This window comes from Camarhynchus parvulus, chromosome 8 (assembly GCF_901933205.1).
Source record: "Camarhynchus parvulus chromosome 8, STF_HiC, whole genome shotgun sequence".
NCBI lineage: Eukaryota > Metazoa > Chordata > Aves > Passeriformes > Thraupidae > Camarhynchus > Camarhynchus parvulus.
The window spans coordinates 3854906-3876266 of record NC_044578.1 but is presented as its reverse complement, the minus strand read 5'-3'; the positions used below and the strand labels follow the sequence as shown (position 1 = coordinate 3876266).

The following is a 21361-nucleotide window of genomic DNA, read 5'->3' as shown; positions in this document are numbered from 1 at the left end:
TATTGCAGGCAAATGTCAGCATGGTGCAACAGCACAGTGCCACTCTGTGTGTTGCTTCCTTAGATATTCCAAATTTCTGGCCTGAGTCCAGCTTCTCAAACACAATGGGTTCTCCCCAGTGCCATGTGCTACCACAGGTCTCTCCCTAATTCTGAACCTGCTCAGAGAGGGTTTGTCCTCCTGCAGTGCTCTCCAGCTGCTGCCTCTGACCTTTTGAAAGCTACCTGGGAAATCCCACATTTGGTAAGAGACTTTTTAAAGCAAACAGTTTACATATGATTAATTCTTCCTGTAGACCTCAAAAAAACCTCCTTCCTGATTAACAAAGGTCACTGAATCTCAAAAGTTAATGGCAGACACTTCAAATATATTACAGCCCTTCTCTAAAAAAAAAAAAAAAGAAGTAAAACAGAACTGGGTTTGTCTGGAGAAAATAGATGTGGCAGAAGAAAAGGCAAGAAGCTGGGTGGGTACAAACTGGAAAACTGATAGAGGAGAAGCTGGAGAGGAACAGGGCAGGAGCTCTTGCCAGAGCAACCCCAGATTCAGAGAAATAAATATATATCCAAACAGTGGGCAGTGCTGGAGCTCCTGCTGGAGTCACTGGGCACTGGGATATTCCCTGAGTGTTTTGAGGTTGCACTTTCCCTGTGAAAGACCCTATGAAAATGTGAAGAGGGAATCATCAATCACCATCCTGCATGTTTTCATCATACCTTTCTCTATAAGGCAGCCATGACTTTGCTACCCTGACTGATCCATAAAAAATTCATAACTGTTATCCATGCTCAATAATTACATTGTTAATATCTGGGTAATTTAGAAGTACCTTTCTCCAGTAGAGTTCAGCCTGTGCCACTGAGTAATGCACAGTTTAAGTGTTTATGACTAAAACTGTTCTCTCCTCTTTTCCTTCCCCATTCATACCTCCAAAATGTTTTCAAAATGTTAGTGAAAAGAGGAATTTGAAGAGGGAATCTCATTACTTCAAGGCTGAATTAAAAAAATATGAAATGCATAATGCCCAATTTATCAATCAAAGCAAACTCTGCAGTACAGACACTGAAAGCCCTTCACTCTCTAATCACTAACAGGTAACACTATCAAATTCAGCCCTACACTCTATTAGAATTGCAGTAGAAAAGCACTTAGTGTAATGCCCAAAGACAGCTCACCAAATACTGCTCACTTGGCTCAAAGACAAGGCTAAAGATGTTAATGATTTGAAAGCTTCCTTAACCAGTGTGCTTTATCAATATGCCCAGAAAATGAAATAAAATACCTACACACAATTTCTGTAGATTAAAAAAAAAAATCTGACTTGTATTCAGCCCAAGAACTGTGAGTTTTTTCCCAGATTTGGGAATTACCTGTGGATGCCTTGCTGCAGAGCCCATCATCTCCCCATTGCAATCTGCAGGAATCATTTCCATTCCTTCCTTCTGACCACATTAATTTCAGGCTTGCTTGTAGGAGGATTTTTTTTCAATGTCCTCATTTCCTAATTCCTCATTTTCCCATCAGTCTCCCAAGCACCAGAAACATACAGTGTTGGCAGAGCAGTGATGAACTTCATCCAACCTCTCTCAGTGGTATCTTCTTTCCTTGACCTCCTCCAAGGGAGGAGGCAAAGACACCAAACCTCTGTGACCAAGTCCAGTGCTCATGTCCTCTCTTTTCATGATATTTTCAACCTCAATCTTCAGATTTCCTAAGGTTTTCTTGCTCTCCAGAGTAAATATCACTAACAGAGCATCACTGTGAAGCGCCCAGAGCTGGAGCAGAAGCACCCAGCTGCAGGCAGCAGCGCAGTTGTGACAGGGGGATGTAGCAAACACCGAGTTTACACACAGACAGAGACACTGTGAGCTGGTGACAAGCAGTACAAAGACTTATTTGATGCAAAGACAGAATGACTGCATTGCTTATGTCAAAAAAAGATCAGTGGAAGCATAACAACAGAGCATTCTGCATGCTACACACACCGCATAAAGCACAAAAAATACTCTTTATGTTTCCTGCGCTTTTCTAGCCTGGTTTCTCAGGAAAAAAACAAGAGCTGTGCAATTGTTCTGTCACTCATTGCTTCCCCAAATAACTTTTGAACCTGTTGGCTGATCTCAGGTTTGACAGATAGGCTGAGGTCTCAAAGGGATCACATTCCTATCAGATGCGTGAAAATAATAGAGACTCAAACCGGCGCCTTTGCCGGGCTGCCCCCCGTGCCGTGCCTGCCTCTGCTCTGAACCTCAGGGGTACCAATTAGCCCACGAGCCAGAGCAGCTCTGTGGAGCAGGGAATGCTGGAATTCTTCCTTACATCTTCAGACAGAGCTCCCAGCAAAAACATCCCTGCGTGTGCCCCAGGATGCGCCGGGAGGAGGGATCAGCACTCCAGCCACGGGACACAGCGAGGTGAGAGCTCACATCCATCCTTCTCCAAGCACAGAAAGGCAGAGCAGAATCCCAGGATGCCAGTGCTGCCAGCCTGAGCTGGCCTTGGTGTGTGTGGTGCTTACTGTGTCCTCAAACCCCAAGCCACTGATGGTGCCAATGCCCCAAGGACTGCCCTGTCCTCCCAAGGCTCACCAATAAATGAAAATTTCTTCCTCACCTTCTACTGCCTGCCCCTTAGTAGCAATTCAACCTCTGAGCTCCTAAAGCACACTTGCATTTTCTTTCTGGCATCACCAAAAAAAAAATAAGAGAAGTGTTGCCTGGCAAAGAGTAAGATTTCTGTTCAGTTTTAAGGGGCTGTGTATGACAGGGAAGTTACAGGACTCTCATTCTAATAGCCAATGCTGCTAATTAAAACTGTTTTGGAAGATCTGCAGCCAGCATATAAATCACCCCTCTATATGCTATAAATAAGAGGCAGATACGGAATTGAATAGCTCCCATTTGTCAACGGAATGAAGAGATTTGATTGTGTCTTTTTGAATAATAAATCCAGACATACCTAGCAGGGCACGGAGAGTTGCTCCAAGTGTCTCTTTTATCAAACAACAATGATTATATTATAGGGTTTGCATTATGGGCCATCATCCATTTCTCTTGTTTTCTCATTTATTGCTGACATCCTCCCTCCCAGATGAAACATTTTGCTCTGCACAGAATGTGTTCATGCAAAGATCTCAGGAGCAAACACTACTGAGTGTCCTGATGCAGGGTGCACCTACCAGGATGTATCACAGAGCAGAAGGGAGTTTTGTAGGGAAACCGAGTTGTGGAAGCCTAAATACACAGGTTTTTCACCCTAAATACACAGGTTTTTCACCCCATCCTTTTTTTCCACAGCGCTTATAAAGGACACTCAAAATGCACTGTGCACCAGACGGAGGAGAGTCAAATCATTCTTATTGGCAGTGGATGCCCATTTATGCAAAACAATGCAGAGAACCAAAGATGAAGTCCTGCAGATCATCTTAAAATATCACTGAACAATGGAAACTCCAAAGGCATCCACACACAAGAAGCATATTCTTAAAAATAATAATCATAATAACAATAATAATGACAATACCTCTCTCCTGTGTGGAAATCTCTTTCCAACCATGAACGCTACATTCCATTCACAGCCACCAGGTCTTTCTCACTGGAAAAGAAAAAACAAACAAATGGACACCAATTAGAAAAGGGCATTTATTAATGCTAAGTTCAGAGTAGCTTCAAATTTTGCACATGCACTCATAAAACAGAAGATTTAGGATTCCCTGTCACACGGGAGGCTGCAGAAGGTTAATTGAGTTCACTGTAGAAGTATCATTACCTCTATAACACACCAAAGGAAAAAAGCACAGCCGTCAGGTTATGAAGATAGATTTATTTTAAGCCTTTAAAACTATTTGTCAAATTTTTGCCCTCTAACAGGGTGAGGATTCCTCTTGCTTTGTCCCTAAATTCCAGTGCAGCTGAGCAGCAACTTCCACAGCATTTCTTTGGCTGTGGATTTCACAGATTTCCCCCAGCGATGCCTTTGTCCCACCCACTGACAGAATGAGACAGAGAAGTCGTGACCTCTGGCATCTATTCCCATTTTCCCAAAGGAAAAGCATTCTCTGGGGTGGACCACAGGATTTCCTCTCCCCTGCTGAAGGAGCAGCTGGAAGACAGTGAAACCAGCTCAAAGGGCTGCAGAGAAATTCCTGTTGGCTGTGCCTTTATCTTTGCTTCTGCTGGGGCTTAAAGTGAGGAGAAACAAGGGGGATATCTTCCCATCTGGGCTCCCTCATCCCCCTTTCCAAAAAGGGCAGCAACTGCCTGTGTTCCCCTCAGTATCACTGGGACAAACAGCCTGCTCCTCATCTGCTCAGGCTGGTAAAGCTCTGACCTAGGTGTGCTTATTTTACCAAGAGTAACTCGGGATGATTTTTTTATTATTTTGGGGTTATTTTTGCCAATAAAAAGGAAAAGACAGCACGGGCTGAAGTAATTTGATGGCTACACAATTATTTTGAGGTCCAAGCCTGCCTCCCTGGGTGCTCACCTGGCTCTCTGCCCTCCCCTCGCTCCCTGGAGCTTCTGAGCCTAAATAATGTCCCGGGCACCACAAGCCAGGCCATGGCTCCCATGTCACCAACCCTGCAAGGACTTTCCAGCCACTGTTTTGTGCCTGATGATGACACAAAAGCCACTGCAGAGCAATTCACAATGCAGGCACACACAGAGCGTGAAACAGGCAGATGGGACTCGGAGCACAAAGAGGATAAAACATCATTTTAACAAAATCCATTCGTTCAGATGACCCCAACTTGAAATTAAGGTGTTAAAACCCAAGACAAAGCGGATTTCTGATTGGCAGCCAGTGATGTCAGCCCTGTGCCAATTATAGAGGGAATTCATGTGGCTGCCTTTAAAAAGAAATAATTCCCTCTCTGATACAGCAATAAGACATTGCAGACAACCCATTTGCCGGGGATTACGCGGCACCTCTCAGGTAGTTAAAGTCACTGAGCCTTTTGACCTTGTGCCTCCTAACACTACTGGAGGCACAATCACCCAGGGACACGCTGCTTATCATGTGTGTCTTATTGCTTAAACAAAACCCAGCCAGCCAGCAACCTGAGCCCGCCACCCCGGGGCTCTTTGCCTGTGAATTATTACGCCGAAACAACACGAACATAATAAACAGCACTATTTATTAGCTTATTCTATGATTTCAGAGATGACTACACAGGCTGAGAAAGTGGAGGAGAAAGTGCCAGGCTGGAGTGAAAGCATTTCTCAGGTCACTGCCTTAAACACAGATTTTTCGTGCTGCCGCGATGCTTGCGCAAGGCGAGTAAATCTTTGCAGGCTGCAGTCCTGAGGTGGCCGGAATTAATTGTCCCTCCAGATGGGATCCGAGCTCACTCACTGCCATAACGTTCAGCATGTAATGAACACCAGGCAAGGTGAAAATTGATATCAAGAGCACTTCTAAGAGCTAAAAAGTTAACACCTAAATTGGAAATCAATATACGCTGTAAGTATTGATCAGCAGAACAGAAACCCGCAGGTTTTTGCCTCTGCTGAGTGGATGCTGTTGGAGGTTGAGCTGAGCTTCCACTGAAATACCCTACTTTAACAGTTATTAAAAAAGACCCAAAAAACACAAAGCAATCCAACCTTATGGAGTGATTAACTTTATGGAGTGATTTTCTAATCCTTCCACAAGTGCATCCATGCAGAACAACCAGGAACGTGCCAAGCCAGGTGTCATCAGCGACATTTTTACTGTCCCTTAGTTTTTGAAGCCAATCTTTTGTCCTCAAGACCAACAGAAGTAGCCAGACCTGAGGAGCAGCACCTTTGAGGAGGATGGATGGCCTTTGTGGACCTGTGCCTGGTGATGGGGCAGAGATTTGAAGTTTACTGAGCACACTGAAGCCCAGGTGTCACCTCTGCAATGCAGTTCAGAGCTCTCCTCACTGTGCTTGCACAAAGGCACCTCTGCTGCCTTGGGAAGGGGAGAAGGGGATCTCTGCACAGTGCCCTGCTCTGGTGGGACACAGCTCCTTGGGTCAGCAGTGGGTGAAGAGCAGCTGCAGAATGTGTCATCCCATGCTGTGTATCTGCTCAAAGCAAGCTTTTCAGACACGCTGATGAATGAAAGAACTGAGAAAAACAAATGTCTCATTGTTTGAGTCCTCCAGCCTGCGAGGAAGCAGGAATTTCTGTGCTCTTACATCAAAGAAACACTTGACCCTATGTGATCAATTCCTCCTCCTAATTATTAAGCACTGAAAGACCTGAACTTCTTCGAAGTCTCTCAGGTGAAAAGGGGCAAGAGTATCTCAGAAAAGGTTAGAAAATCCGTATATTTCTATAAATATTTGTTGGTCTGCATTCCTTTAACTTTGCATGATTAAATACAGCCTGCTTCTGCTCTTCCACTTTATCCTCCGGGGAAATTTATCATCAAAATTATTGTACAGCATTCATTACTCTAGCCTCATTTAAAACCTTGCCCTACTTATTATTTAGGCTGCAAAAAAAAAATGTTGCTTTGTATAGTATTTCCTATAATAGTCTCAATCATTACATTTAAAAGATTGCTGTAAGGCAGCTTAGCCTGCATTAGAGGAAAATAAAGTGGGATGCCATAGTTAAGTGTTACAGTTCTAATTCAGCTTTTGTTTCCCAAATCGTAACAATGCAATGTTTCAGTTCCTTAAAAGGCTCTCGTTGCTCATTAGCAGCATCCAGGACTTCAGCCTCTGGAATTCAAAGGGACATCCAGTGGTTCTTCTCCCTTAAAAATGGTGGGGAAAGGCAGAGGGATGGGAAGGAATGGAAGGGAGGCAGGAGGCTCATCAGTTAAGAGGTGGGGCTGTCTTTTAAATCAGTGGTGCAGAGAACACAGTCAGCTGTGACAGAGCAGCAGGGAATGCAAATAAATTGTGTTTGTTTAACCCTTACTCAAAATCTCTGTTTAGGACAGAGAGACAGACACGGCTGTGAAAAAGAAACAAATGCAGAGTTTAAACGGAAGAAAAGAAATTAACTTAAATCCCAGTAATGCCACATGACGCCTCTTAATTTGGGCTCCTTCAATAATGAGACTGCTCTGATTTTGCTAGCCTTTTAGATAACACTGTATGCATGTTTGTCTAACCCTTGTGTGCTCCTGAAAAAGCACAGCTGGTCCTGCACTGCAGACCCTGCTGGGGAGGTGACCAGGGAAAAAGCATCTCCTCCCCATTAGCAGCCCCACCAGGTTCTCCTCCTACATGGGCTGCAGAACCAAAGACTTTGGCTTCTGGTTTGACCACATAAAACTCAAACTGAAACCACAGGGTGGGCAAAAGCCACTCATTAACACACATTTAAAGCACATTTTTTGGAGGTTATGTCATGTATTTACTGTTTAGGTTGTTCTGTCCTCCCTCACTGCCTTCTCTGGACCTGACTGACCTCAGAGGTTTTTGCTCACCCAGACCTCGCTATCCTTCCCTCTCTTCTCCATCCCAAACCAAAGACTTGCAGGATTTAGGAACACAGAAGGAACCCCTGGTTTAACCCTCTGTGATGGTGAAAATTCCCCAGTTATTCCTAATCTTCAGGATATGATTCCTGACTCTACTTTTCCCTTTCACCCACCCACCTTGTCTTTCTGACTGTTTTCTATGAGGGGCCTTGCAAAGACCTTTCAGCATCGTAAATAAATGAGATAAGCCGGTTCCTCTCTCTTCCTTTCGTATTGACAAGTTCAAAGACTTCCAAGAGATTAAGAGAGAAAGACTGTGAGTGACCTGCTGGGTCATCAAGCCTAGGCTTTCCCTATCACTTCCAGCCATATCCTACACTACCTTTCTACTGGATAAGCCTGATCTTATCAGCGCCTCCCAAATGTTTTCTTTTTTTTCTTATCATTTGAACCAGTTTACGAGGTACAAATGAAAGGCTTAGTGGTCTGTAACTCCCCGGATCATTTTCTTCCTGGTGTCACTAGAAGGCACCTTGTCCTTTCTGTCCATTGAGCACACACATTCCTCATCACCCACGGGAAGGGAAAAAAGAGGTGAGTTTTGGTGGAAGGAAGGGAAGAGAGCAGGATGGTGGAGTTAATGTTCATACAAGATGGACTGCCAACTCTGGTACACACAAAATGGTGGAAAAATGAAAATTCCTATTTTATCATAAAATCACAGAACAGTTTAGGTTGGAAGGAACCTCAAAACTTCAATTCCAGCCCCCCCTACCACAGGCAGGGACACCTTCCACTGGAGAGAGTGGTCAAGGGAGGGATCAATACTTTCCTTGGCTATTATTTTATCATTAGACTTCACAGATAAATAAATATTATTTTCTTTTCTACCACTAATTGTATGGATTCAGAGCTAATAATGAAAAATATGCAACACCCTGCTATTTGTCATGCACGAAACAAAGCTTTCCCATCGTTCTGGTCAGCAGAGGCTGTTCTGGATGGGCTCTGATGCGCTGCTGATGCTGGAAGGACTGTGCTCATTAGCTGGGCTGTGAAAATCACCCTCCACCAAGCCCAGAGTCACCCCAACACCCAGCTCTGGGTGCCAGCAACTGCTCAGCACACCCAGATTCACGTTGGCAATCCTGCTGGCTTTCAATAAAATCTGGTTTTGCAAAACCCATAATGCTAAAACACCCCTATCACCATAAAAGGGGCTTTCCCAGGAGGGAAGTATTTTGTGCAGCCTCTCCCCAGCTATTTAGATGCAGAAAAAGCTTTAGGTCTGTAGCTGGCTGCAAAGAGCAGCAGAGACCTCGCCCAAAGGGGACACCCTTAGGTTCAGGACCAGGAGAGGCCAAACCTCACCACAATTCTCTGGTCATGGGTGATTTCCAGGCAAGCAGAGCCACAGCCCATTCACCCACGTGCTGCACAAACCCTCCAGGTTACAGTGCTCACACACAGGGAGCAGCTTGTCACCTCCTCTGGGTTCCCAACCCTCCTCTTACCCACACCTCCTGAAGCTGGTGGGTGAAACACTTGGGTGCAACCAAAACGTCCCCCCAAACCAGGTTCCTGGGCAACCTCGAGAGCACACAGGGGTGTGCAGGGCTTGAACTGCAGAGCATCCACTAATGCAGCAAAAATGAGGATTGGGGTGAAGCTGAACAGATCCTTAACATTTAGAGAGGAAGAGGACGAAGAAATTTGGAGTTTTATTTTTTTCAGTGATGCATTACTTCTATAAGTTGCCATACAACCTTCTTCTCTTCAGAAGAAAAAGAAAGCATACTGTTTGTTTTCTGTAATAAATTGGCACTGCCTTCTCTTTCATAAAACGAATCTATTTGTACTTGGATATTCTGAAAAACAGCAAAGCACTTACAAAGACATTTAGACAAAAAAAAAATTAATCAAAACACTTTCAACGTAACATGACTCTCATGAACAGCCTGTCTGTTATGGCCTGACCACAATCCCCCATTCCCAAACATCCTGCATTGCTGGGCAGAGAGGAGGTAGGGAAGTTGGGCATGAAAAACCGGACTTGGGACCAACAAAAGTAGAAGGAGGTGTATTAGTTTTTGTCTTTGTTTTTAAGTGGAAAGAAATCAAAATAATTTTCCTCAAGTCCAGTCTGATTGTATCCCACTGTTTCCATGTGAGAGCCTTAACGATGCCCTCCACTTCCTGACCCCAGGTGACTTTGCATCAGCAAAAAGGAAAATCACCAGCACTGAGGGGATGGTTGGGGGATTATCAGCTGCTTGTCAGAAGGTGACTCACAGAAATCACACACCTCCTCCTCCATCTCAAACCAGAAGCAATGAGCTGACAGGTTGGCAAGAGTCTTTTCTGTTCCAGGCCTTCCAAAAGAACTGATTTTCAACATTTTAAGCAGAAAGGTCCAAGTCCCTAACTTGAAGGGATACATCTTTTCCTGTGGTTCTTTTTGCAGATTTTACAAGAGGTCAGCCAATAAAACAAGGTAGTCAGACCATCAAATTCTTACTGTGCTTGAGGTGGCTGATTTTGACTTCCGAGTAGCTGGATCTAATTCTCTGTCAGTTCACTGTCACTTCCCTGTCCCCAGCCCCTGAGTCTCTTATCTGTTAAAAATGAAAGGTTTGGAACAGGAGCGAAGGTCATTTCTGCCTGTGCTTCTGTTCCACAGCCAGTGTTGTAGAACAAATACTGATGAGGATCATGATGATAATGAGGAAAATAATAATGAGCATTGATCTCGATGGAGATGCTCCTCTGTTCTACCCAGGCCACTGAGATGAGACTCAGGAATCCCCAGACATAAAGGATGTGTCACACTAAACTTTAATTAACAGCAAATCACAACCCAAATGACACATTCCCCCCCTTCACACTCTCAATTTTCATAACTGACTTTTCACAATGAAACTCCAGGGGACATTTGAAACTAGAGAAGAAAGCAAAAAAAACACTTCTGCCTCCACATACAGCTGGTTACGCCAAGGGAGCCATCCAGCCATGATTCCTCTCTGATTTTGTACAGCAGGAACCACGAGCAGCTTCAGCCTGGTCCAGGGAGAGACATCAGCAGAGATGAGAGGGGAATTAGGTCTGCTGTGCTCCAGGGGGACACTCTTGGCACTGAGATATTTCACAGCTTCCCCTGCTGATGGTGCCCTTGGTGTCACCAAACAAACCCCACGCTCCCACAGCTCCACTGGGTGATGCTTTTCACTTCTCCAGCATTTTCCCCACACAAACAAATTAACCTGGTCACTGTGAGGGACAAGGCCTTGCTGGCCAGGTGCCCTTGTTCCCAGCAAGGAACACTGAGGTCACTTGTGGCACCATGGCATAAGCAGCTCTACAGATTCCCAGGGATGCTCCCAACTCCTATCAGGATCAGAAGAAATCAATTATCAAAGGAAAGTCATGTAGCTGTAAATAACTAAAAAGTAGTATTCAGGAATGAAATATTTACTTTTTGGATATGAATTTTGCTGGGGGTGTTTCTGTAATATAAATATTTTAATCTTGCTTTCAAGTGCCAGGTTTTTTTTAGTTTTTTCCCAATAAATATGAAATATTTTTTGATTGACACACTCTATAGCTGCTCATACAAGGCACCAAGCAGGCAAACATGGGTTCCCTTTCTGTCAATGCCTAAGGAAGATCTTGTTTATGAAAAGGTGCAACATGTAGAATTCTTTAAAAGACTTTTTTTTTAAATAACTACCATGAAGTCGTCAACTCATTTTATGAACTAAGTAGGAGGAAGTAAGGAATATCTGAGGCAATTCCATGCATTTATATCCATTACATATAAACTCATTTCATATTGATCATGGAAAGAATAAATTGTTCAGATTAAATCAATCTCCAGCAGGATAAGGTCACAGATTTGTGCTGTTAACTGCAATTGGCCACTTAAGAAGAAGACACCAGCAGAATAGTCAAAAAACCCAGATTTTCTTCCAATGATAACATATCCCATAAATATTCCCTATGGAAAACTTCATGTAAAGCCACAGCTAAATTCAGAGTACAACAGGAAATGGATAAAGGGAGTTTCAGGGTTCCATGCTGTTGTTCAGCCATCTCTTGTCCCTGCAAGCAGCTCCTACCCAGTAAAGAACAGGAGATCTGACACCAGGAGGTTCAGTTGATGAAGCAAAGACTCAGACCAGAGGGACACAAATCTGCACAGCCCCATCCCTCCTACATGGCTCTGCATGGGCAGAATCAACATTTACAGCACTGGGCAGACAAGCAGCAAGGGATTCCTGATCCTACCTTTGGGAGAAATAAATAACCATGCTTTAACAAAAAAAATAAACGAGAAATAAAAGGCCAAGTTTGGATAAAACTCAAGCAACACCAGTCTTGCAAATTGTAACTTAGGCAGCTCAGAGTGCTGTAAGACAGGGATCTGTAACCTAATTGAAGTGAATAGCTTGAAGTGCTCTGCTATTAGGGAATCAAAGCTCTGGCATATCTGCTGCAGTGTCTGTGAAACAGCAATAACACTGTTTGCCCACCTTACAGAGATAATAGAAGTGGTTACGTTTGTGCAGAAATGTGATCATGTAAAAAGCACTGTGGTATAAAAGTGCTAAATATTATTATTAGGTGTATGTTTTGGTACTCCAAAAAATGCAATTTATTCAAACTCTATTTCTTTGACACTTGTAACAGGCTTCCAATGTGGCTTAAAACCCCTGCTCAAAAATAAACATCAGAATAATGAGCTTTCCTTATTTAATTCACCAAATAGTCACAATAAGCTCATGTTTAAACAAAAAATGAAAAGGAAACTTGCTGCTGTGCCAGAACAGCAGCACAATCAATTTTAATTAGCATTGCTCATTGTGGGAAATGATAAGGTATCAGTCATAGTAATTGGTGGTGTTGACAATTAGTCAAAGTTATTAACATCTCAAGACCCAGGACAAAAAAAGCTTGCTGAATTTTAAATATCTGGAGAAGGCTTGCCTCGAAATCCTCAATTTTCACACAGTCTGCAAACATTGCTCAGATTTTTTATTTGTCAGCTTCCCATCAGAGCACAAGCACTGGGATAACACCACCAACCCAACACGGCTGGTGCTTGATCAATCCAAGTTTTCCCCTGCTGGGAGTGGGGCTCTCTCCTCTCCTCCCACAGCCCTGCTGCCTCCCTGCCTCCCACCTCTCTCCTTTGTTTCCCTTTTCTGCTCCCAGTGCTCATCCCAGACCCTCTCCCAGACTGAATGGAGCAGGGAATGCTCCCAGGCAAGGGAAAGGCCTTGGAGTGGAGCATCTCCAGCAAGGTCCCATCCAGGAATGTGATCCTTTGGGTGCCCAGAGCTCAGGTGGGTGCTGCCACACCAGCAGCAGCAGCTGCTGCTTGCAGGAATTGCCTGGAGCACCTCATTTAATGGCCAATGAGCAATGCCTCAGCCTTCTGAGAAGCTCAGGTGTGAAGCAAAGCCTATAACAAGACAATATAGGGAGGGTTTTGTCCTGGTCTCTCTTACCTCACAAATGTCCTGCCTGTGTTTGCTCTCTGCCTTCTGCTGAGAGAGGATGTGGCAGAGGAGGTCAGTGATGGCAAAACTGAGCAAACCAGAGAGCCCACCTGTGTGGATCACATCAGAACTGACACAAGGATTTCTAGTCTTTTAGTAAAGTTATAGGTCAATATCAGGTTATTTTTCTGGCCACCAAGACCATAAATTCTCCAAGGTCTAGCACTTGGCTACTCTATAGTATATACTCTACTTGCACCTTCATGTTTCAGTGGGGAATTCCTGAGACATCCAGCATGCAGGTGCTGAGAGCAGCAAGTGACCCACCTCGATGAGTTGCATAAGGATCGCTCATGGACACAGCTGATGTACACATAAAAGGCAAAAAAACGTTGTCCAAAAAGCATTTATTTAATCTGACAGACCCCTGACCACCTGCCCTACAAGAGAAATACTCTGTCAATTGTTTTCTGCTAGAGTTTGAGTGAAAACTCAATATATTCCACCTCCCACATGCTGCTGTCCCCTCACTGTAAATAAGATGTGTATAATGCTGCAGTAGCCATCCTTCTGCTGAAAGTAGGTGTTACAGTTTAAAATAGCAGAGGTGACATGTATTACTCATTTGTCCTTTTGCTCGCTTTAATGAGTTTATTTGTATGGAAATTAAAAGCCAGGTAAAAATACCATCTCTGTTCCTAACATATGTATCTGTTACACAACCATGGTGATTCTCCTGACCCTTCTCCTTCAACCACCACTCCCAAACTGGTGCAGCCTTTCAAGAAACAGAGCAAAATACCAGGCTGCCACAAAGGAACAAATCCTGCTGAGCTGCACCACTGGCACAACTGTCAGAAAGCACAGTCCTGAAAGAAACTCCCCCAAAACTCAACTGAGATTCAAAGCAAAGAAACTCTGATTTAAATTCCATCTCAGGCCCACAGCAGCAGCAGGGTCTCTGCCACTGCGGCCGCCAGATAAACACCATTTTCAAGGTCAATTTCCTATGACCAGTTTCTTCATTTCTCATCATTTTCTGTCCAACTTCATAGATTACCACTTAAAATTGATTTATTCTTTCCCTTCCCAGCATTACTTTGCACTTCATTTAAAAGGGAGGTCGGGGGGGATTTTTCTCTGTGCTCCCCACAACGACGCCGTCATAGGACGATGGGCTCAGCTGGGTTTCAATTGACTGAAACAGCTGCTCAGTAAAGCAGTGTAAAAAGTTTATAAAAGCCAAACCAAACCAAGAGGCACCTCCCAACCATTTCCCCCTCTCTTCCCCACTGCTAGAATTATTGTTTTTTAGAGATAATGACTCAGGTTTCTACACATGGAGCTTTGTTACAAAGCAATGTTTTCATAGCCCCTAACAGAAAACTGAAGTTGTGTCGAGGTCTGGTTTGAGGTTCCTCCTGCAGGCCAGTAGCAGTGGCACTGGAGATCAGATTAAAGCTGACAGAGATGAAACTGTGCTGGCCCACATCCTTGGGCTTGCTCCAGGGCCTCTCATCTGCATTTCATCGTGATGTGAGCACATGTTCCCATCATTGGTACACTCATCTGCATCACTCTGAATGTTAATCACAGGCTAACCCAATTTCTTCGGCAAATTTATTACATACTGTTCATTAAAGTTCATAAAACCTCACGTGAGGCTGGAAGAAGCAGAACACCCTCACCGAGGATTCCTCAGCAATTCAGAGGTGGCCACATCAGCCCGAGGAGCTCCTCCTGCCAAGGTGGGTGCCAGAATCTTTCATCCAAGGGATGGCAGGGGAGGGGAAGGAGGCAATGAGGGACAAAGTGTTGTCACAGCCCTACAGAAAGCCCTGAAACTGCTGTCCCTGTTGGAATTCAACAAAACAAACCCAGATTTCTTCCCAGAGTCATTGAAAAATATTTTTTTTCAATGAACAAGGAAAAAGAATCAAGGCTTGCCAGCAACGTGGGGATGTGAGGGGAGGGAAACCGAGCTGAGAGGAAGGGATCACAGGACAGAGCTCACAGGGAGAATCTCAGCAGCACACACTGCAAACATTACAGGTTTTCCTGGAGCTGGGAACTGTGGGCTGCCCTCATGATGTCCCCACCAACTGGATCAGACAAGTGACACTTTACTGCCCTTTGGATTTACTGGCAATGCATGGCAGGAACACACTTGGACAACACTCACATGCTTAAACCCAAGCATGTTCTTAAATGCTTTGCTGAGCAGGGCTCAGAGAAGCTGTGCTTGTGGTTTTTTAGAAAGGGATGATTTTTACTGTATTCCAGTTAACAGCCAGACATTACCATCTACCTCCCCAATGAACTCTGTGCATCTGAAATTATCTCAATTTCCTACACCAGTTCCTCAAAACCTCAGGAACACACACAAATCCAAGCCTCCAACATCCCGAGTGGAAACTGCTAAAATTCTCCAAAGGACTTTATGATTGAAATATTCAATCAGATGATACTACCATCAGAATAATGAAGCCTTTGGAGGATTTGCTTCATTGAGTATAAAATAATTCTGAGAGACACTTAAAAGGAAGAAACCATGTCTGTGGGAAGAAACAGGACCGATTTTTTGCCAGAAGGAGGATTATTCTGCAAGCCAGAAAATGACACCTCTTGGTAACCCAACATCAGATCTGCTCCAGGGCTAAAATTAGATGTCACAAAATATATAAATATAATTTTTGCACAGCTGTGTAAATGAAAATACATCTGTCAAGAAAAGAGAAATTACAGATGCTTACTCTCTCCTTTCCCCAAAATTTCCATAACCATAGAACGATCCAGCCTGAAATTAGAAATTTGCTCTCTCCTTTAATTAAATCAATTTGCATTTTTCTTCTCCTCAGCTGATTAAATAACAGAAAAGCACAAAGGTGAAGGCATGTTTTGTGATTAAAGCATTGGATGAAGACCCCAGAGGAGGCAATTCAATTCCTGGTCCTGTCACAGGACTTCCTCTGTGACCTTGTGCTCAATCTCTTTGCACCTCTTTTCCCCACATGCAGAGATGGATGTTATTACACTCTCCATCCCACTCTCCATCTTTCCTATTGGATCATGAGCTCTGCAGGGACAGGACTGTCTATTAAAGGTTTTGGGGACAGCACCCCAGCAGCAGGGAGGGAATTGCAGAGGGATGTTCTGCTGTCCTGTCCTCCGCTCAGACCCACAGCAAGGCTGTGACCTCTCACTGCTGTCACCACGTGGGACAAGCCTGGGTACAAGGAACACAAAAGGGGTCCAAGGGAACCTGCAGGGCTTTTCATTGACTGTTGTGCTCATTTTTCCATGAGGTAGCTCCAAAGCTGTGCACAGAGCAGCGCAGGGGGGAACAGCGGCTGGACAGGGCGAGGTTTGCACCAAAGCACGAAGCAAGACAGGGCCAAATCCTCTATGCCATTCTGTTTTCCTAATCCCATTTCACAGAGCATGGCATCATACAGAACTGCATTTTTTGCAAGCAAGGCTGAGGTATCCCCTAAAGAGGGTGTAAAACCTGACCTTAGTAAGGCCAAACCATCCTGCATTTCTCCATGGGGACAGGCCTCTGGATGAGCCTTGCAGCTGAGTGACTGCAAACACAGCCAAGAGAAAACAGGAATTCATTTGGGACAAAGAGAGACTGGACCCTAACAGAATTATTTCAGAGCACAATAACACACCAAGCTGTCTTCATCAGCTCTATTACTCTTGCCTGGCTTGACTGCGAGCACATTGCATCAAATCGGTGGCAGGAAAATTAATATCTTCAAAAGGAAACAGTTCACCACATCACACACAGTCCAGCTCCCATAATGATAAGTTCCCTGATAGAGATCATCTTCAAAACCCCAGTGGTTATAAGAGACTCTATAGAATTCATCATTTTTGATGGCTGGTTTGTTGGAGTTTTTTTTTTAATTGAACCAAAATACAGTTTTGAAGGAATATTCCTAGCCATGCTGTTTTAAGGGATTAACAAGCCATTATGTACTAGAGCATACATACATAATGGAATCAGCAAACAGGAATCAGCAAGTAATCTTCTGCCTCCACAAAGACTAATGTGTAATTGCCAGAAGCACCAGGGGAATTTCTGCCTTTTGTTAAAGCTTCAGGAGGTGACTGTCGTCAAATTTGACAGAAATACAGGATGCAACAATCTTATAGACATGAAAGTTACTGTTTCACACAAAAACAAACTTTCATTACAGTGAGGAGCGAAAGCCTGAGTGTTGATTTGCAGATGTAAGTACTAACTGTTATTATTTGGTAGATTATGGGAACAGAGCAGTGAGCTTCTTAACACTACACACAAAGAGAGGCATGATATGCAAGATGAATTTTATGAAGCAAATCTTCTTCATGGAGCCTTTCCACTGACACAGCCTCAGTTTAATTCCATTTATGGGGAGCTGTGATCAGACAGCTGATAGGCACCACATTTCCCTGAGCAATTGCTTTCCCATTAAGAACTTGCATCAAACCAAAGCACCATGGGGGAGAGCAGGACGCGAAGAACAAATATCCGAGCAAAACCCACAAATGTGGCAATGGTACAGAGCTAAAGCAAAGCCTGTGGCTTTACAGAGCAAACACACTCACTGCATGACAGGGAGAGAGCAGCCAAAGTGAGGTACACAAAAATCCTTCCTCTGTGACCATCTGCAGGTTCAGGCTGTGGAGATCTGCAAAGTTCCCTCCTGGGGTGATGGTTCTGCAGAAACCTTCTCATCCTTAGGAATACAGAAGGCAAACAATGTCTAGTAGGATTCTCACTGTAGATTAAGAGATTTCTTTATTAGAAGGGCTGGAATGTCCTATCATGTCCTGTGGGAAATGGGAGGTCCCTCTGAGAACGCTCCTGGGAATTTGAAGAAGTGACAGTAAGAAATGTGTCTGCTCAAATCATTGTGACAGAACAAACTCACCTGCATTTCTTGGAAAAAGTAAATATTCTCTGCTGCTACCCTCTCTGTACTTCTACTCTTTGAAGTTTTCCACTCCAAGGAGCCATTAGAGTTTTTGGTACTGGTACCAAACCCTGCTGAACAGCACAGGTGACAGCAGACCCTTTCTTGAAACCTCATGCACAGGAGGGATGCCAAGAAGGTGTCATCCAAATAACTCCCAAGATTTCTGCAACCCCATTCCATAACACACAATTTCTGCATGCCAGTAGTAGCTCCAGGTTCTTATCTGGTATCTGTTTGTCCACAGAAAGACACACAATGAGAAATAAATTAGCTTTAAAAGCTGGGATCAGATGGTTGTGTCAAGGCAGCAGAGAAGCCCAAGCACTCATCAAACCCCTCAGGTGAGAAGCTGATCCCAGCAGCCGAGCTTTGAATGGAGCTGCAGGATCATGAAGCAGGAAACGAGGTCTCTTAGTCTCTTATTTTTACCCATTGACTGCATAAGCTGCTGTAATCAATCATAACCTTGCTAGGAGCAGCTGCACAGTGCTGGAGTGGGGACAGTCTGTGCAGGGACTGCTATTCCTTGCTGCTGCAGATGAAAATATTCTCCTTGAAAGAGCAGAAGTTTCGTGTCCCATGGCTGAGCCCCACCAGCCCACTGCCACTACAGCAGGTTTTAACCCTGTTATCCCTTTGCATTAATCCATCACAGGATAACTGCATAACTTCATAACTTCCCCCTCTATTTTCTGAGCAAATCACAAACAGCTGCTGGCCAAGCCAGAAAAACTGCATAAAGGTGTTTAAAAGCAATGTTAAAAATAAAAAGCAATAACAGACAGTTAAAATACACCGAATTCCTTTCTCATTTCCATCAGGGCTGAGGAGTCAGGTGCAGGACAGAAAGCAATGCTATGGATAACATACACACTCCCTTCAAAACCTCATTATGCTGCAGCACATCAGTATTCCAGCGACATCCTGGGTGGGAAGTTGTAGCAATATCGATAAATTATATTCTGTCCACATCACTTGGGTGCCAGTAATGTTTCAAAAAGCCTGGAGGATCAGTGGGTGACTCTTACAATGTATATATAGAGAAATCTTGTTTTGTCTCCCTAGAGACAGTTTCTCTTCTAATGGAGTGTGGTCAGAGGAGTTCTGCTTAATTCATGCATTTAACTCTAGATCTCCATCACTTCACAGTGGTTTTGTGCTAACTACAACGTATAGGGGCCATTAGGAAGCACGACTAAGATTGACTTTTCTTCCTTCATGGATTATACAGAAGGAACGGGAGCCAGTCAGGCTCATTAGCATATGTTTAAAGAGTTCACGGGGTTGGCAGTAGCAGAAAGTACCCAGCAACCAGCAGAGACGTTTAATTCTAAACCTTACACATCAACAATAAAAGGAATATCTCTCCTTCTCACTGTTACATCATTAAATGAACCAGAAGGAGCTAAACCAGGACCTCTGGAGGTGCTGACAACAGAGAATTGTCTGAGCTTGGTGGAGGATAACATGAATTTTAATTATCCCAGCGAACTGCTGGAGTGCTTCTTGCCTTTCAGAGGAAGGAATTAGTGCTGAGGTGTGTGCCTGCAGCCAAGCACTCCAGGAGCAGGGCTGGCTGCCCCTGGAGCCCTGGGCAGTTTCTCTGGAGCCTGGGGAGCAATGGTCCAGCCCAGCAGCACCGCTGGACACACCACAGTGATTTCTGGCCACCAAGCTGGGCTGCTGCCTGCAAACCCCACACACTCCCCCTGGGAATCCCACAGGAGATGCAGGAGCCTTCAGCACCCTCGGCTGCCTCAGCCAGGGAAACCAAGCAGTGCTGCCTTGCAAACAGGTGATGCAAGCTGGGTGAATCCAGGCTGTTTTTCCGGGAGCTTCCCTGCAGTGAAGTGGCCAAATAACACAGCACCCACTCCTCAGCACATCACTCGCACTCCTCCTCTCTCCCTGTTTGCAGCTGGGCCCGTTGGGGCTGATGTGAAACCACCACCAGGCTCAGCACCAGCCCTGCAGGTACTCCAGGGGCGCCTCACCTGACAGCAGACAGGCAGGACAGCCAGGTGACAGCAGGAAGAGTTTGAATTATTTCTGTCTGTCCTGCTGACAGAGCAGTGACCTGAGCCAGTGAATGGCCTTTGAGTATCCCAGCACAGGGAGAGGCTGAGGAGTCTCACCACGAGCATGTGGAGGTCAGGAAAATGTGGGGTTTGGTGAGGAAAGGGGCAGCAAAGGCTCCCCTGTGCCCTTCCTGCTCCCCAGCCCCTTTTCCAGGGCTCTTGGCCCCAACCTGAGGCTGAGAGCAGCATCCAGGTTCACCCCTCTGAATCACCAGCCCAGGGAGAACCAGGCAGAGACAACTGAAAACAGGGAGATAAGTAATGCAATCTTCACACAGACCTCCTGAACAAAAGATCTGGCTGTAACTGAGGTTTTTTTTTTCCTCCCCATCCCAAAAGAAACCCTTTCCCTCATGGATGTGAAGCTGCTCTCCCACAGGACCAGCAGCACAACAGGGCACATGAGCCCACACTAAAAACAGCCTCCCTTGCTTGGAATTCTGCAAAATGTCAGATATCAAGGAGCATATGTTCCAAGTGCCCCTGAGCAGTCACAGAACACTACATTTACAAACAGAGAAAACCAATTTGAATCACTCAGTACATTTGCATGCAGCGTCTGCAGGATGGTTTAGAATCAAGATTAATGTGCAGATTGGAGCAGGGGCCTGTGGTGACAGGCAGGGAGAGCCAGGGAATGGTGGCAAAGGATGCTCAGGGATGCAGGAACCCCTGACAGAACCTCCCCAGGGACAGCAGCAGCTTTTGGGTGCAAATGCCAACGCAAAGGCTGTTTATTGCTTTTGCAAGTTACTGCTGCTCACACTGGGGTTGGTAAAGGCCATCTGAAATTTAAGATCCTAATCTCATGTCCCAGTGGCTGGCAGAGATCAGCAGCTCACAGGGATGGGTTGTGCATCCTCTCCAACACTTCCCAAACCACAGACCCTCACCTTTCACCTTCTCCATCGCCTTCACTCACAAAGAAATCGAGTTCAAAGGGCAGAGCTGGGGAAGCAGAACCCCCCTGCACATCAAGCAGTTCCTGCTTTTATTAAAACTGAGCATTTGCAGGGGTGTTTTGAAGGGCAGATTGCAGCAAAAGGCCTTGGTGAGGTCCTGCTTGCCAGCACCATCAGAGTGGGCTCATCCTCACTGAGAGGTGGCTCCCACACTGGGATTGAGCAGCTGGGGCTTTTGAAGCATAAGGCTCTGGTTTATCAGGTAAATAAGCTGGGGAGGTGATAAGCCACTCTCTGAAAACCCTTCAATAATCACACTGATATGTGCCTTGAACTCACACTTCTTTCAGACTCCCCTGGCTTTTTAATGACAGGAAAGAAGATCTCGGTTTCAGAAATATTCAGTGTTCTCCATTGTCAGTCTCTAGCTTAAAAAATAATTAAGTTTACTCTCCTGCTAGCCTGTTATCAGGTCAGTGCAAGATGCTAACAGATCAGTATACCACAGT

The 21361-nt window shown here is 44.8% G+C and overlaps 1 protein-coding gene across 2 annotated transcripts in view; it reads right to left on the bottom strand.

Moving 5' to 3' along the window:
- Positions 1 to 21361, bottom strand: part of DAB1 (DAB adaptor protein 1) — a 409901-nt gene that overhangs the window by 207698 nt on the left and 180842 nt on the right. For both annotated transcript variants that reach the window (XM_030953038.1, XM_030953040.1), the window contains exon 2: positions 3523 to 3594. The gene's annotated coding sequence lies outside the window, so the exon portion shown is untranslated. The remainder of the gene's footprint in view (positions 1 to 3522; positions 3595 to 21361) is intronic.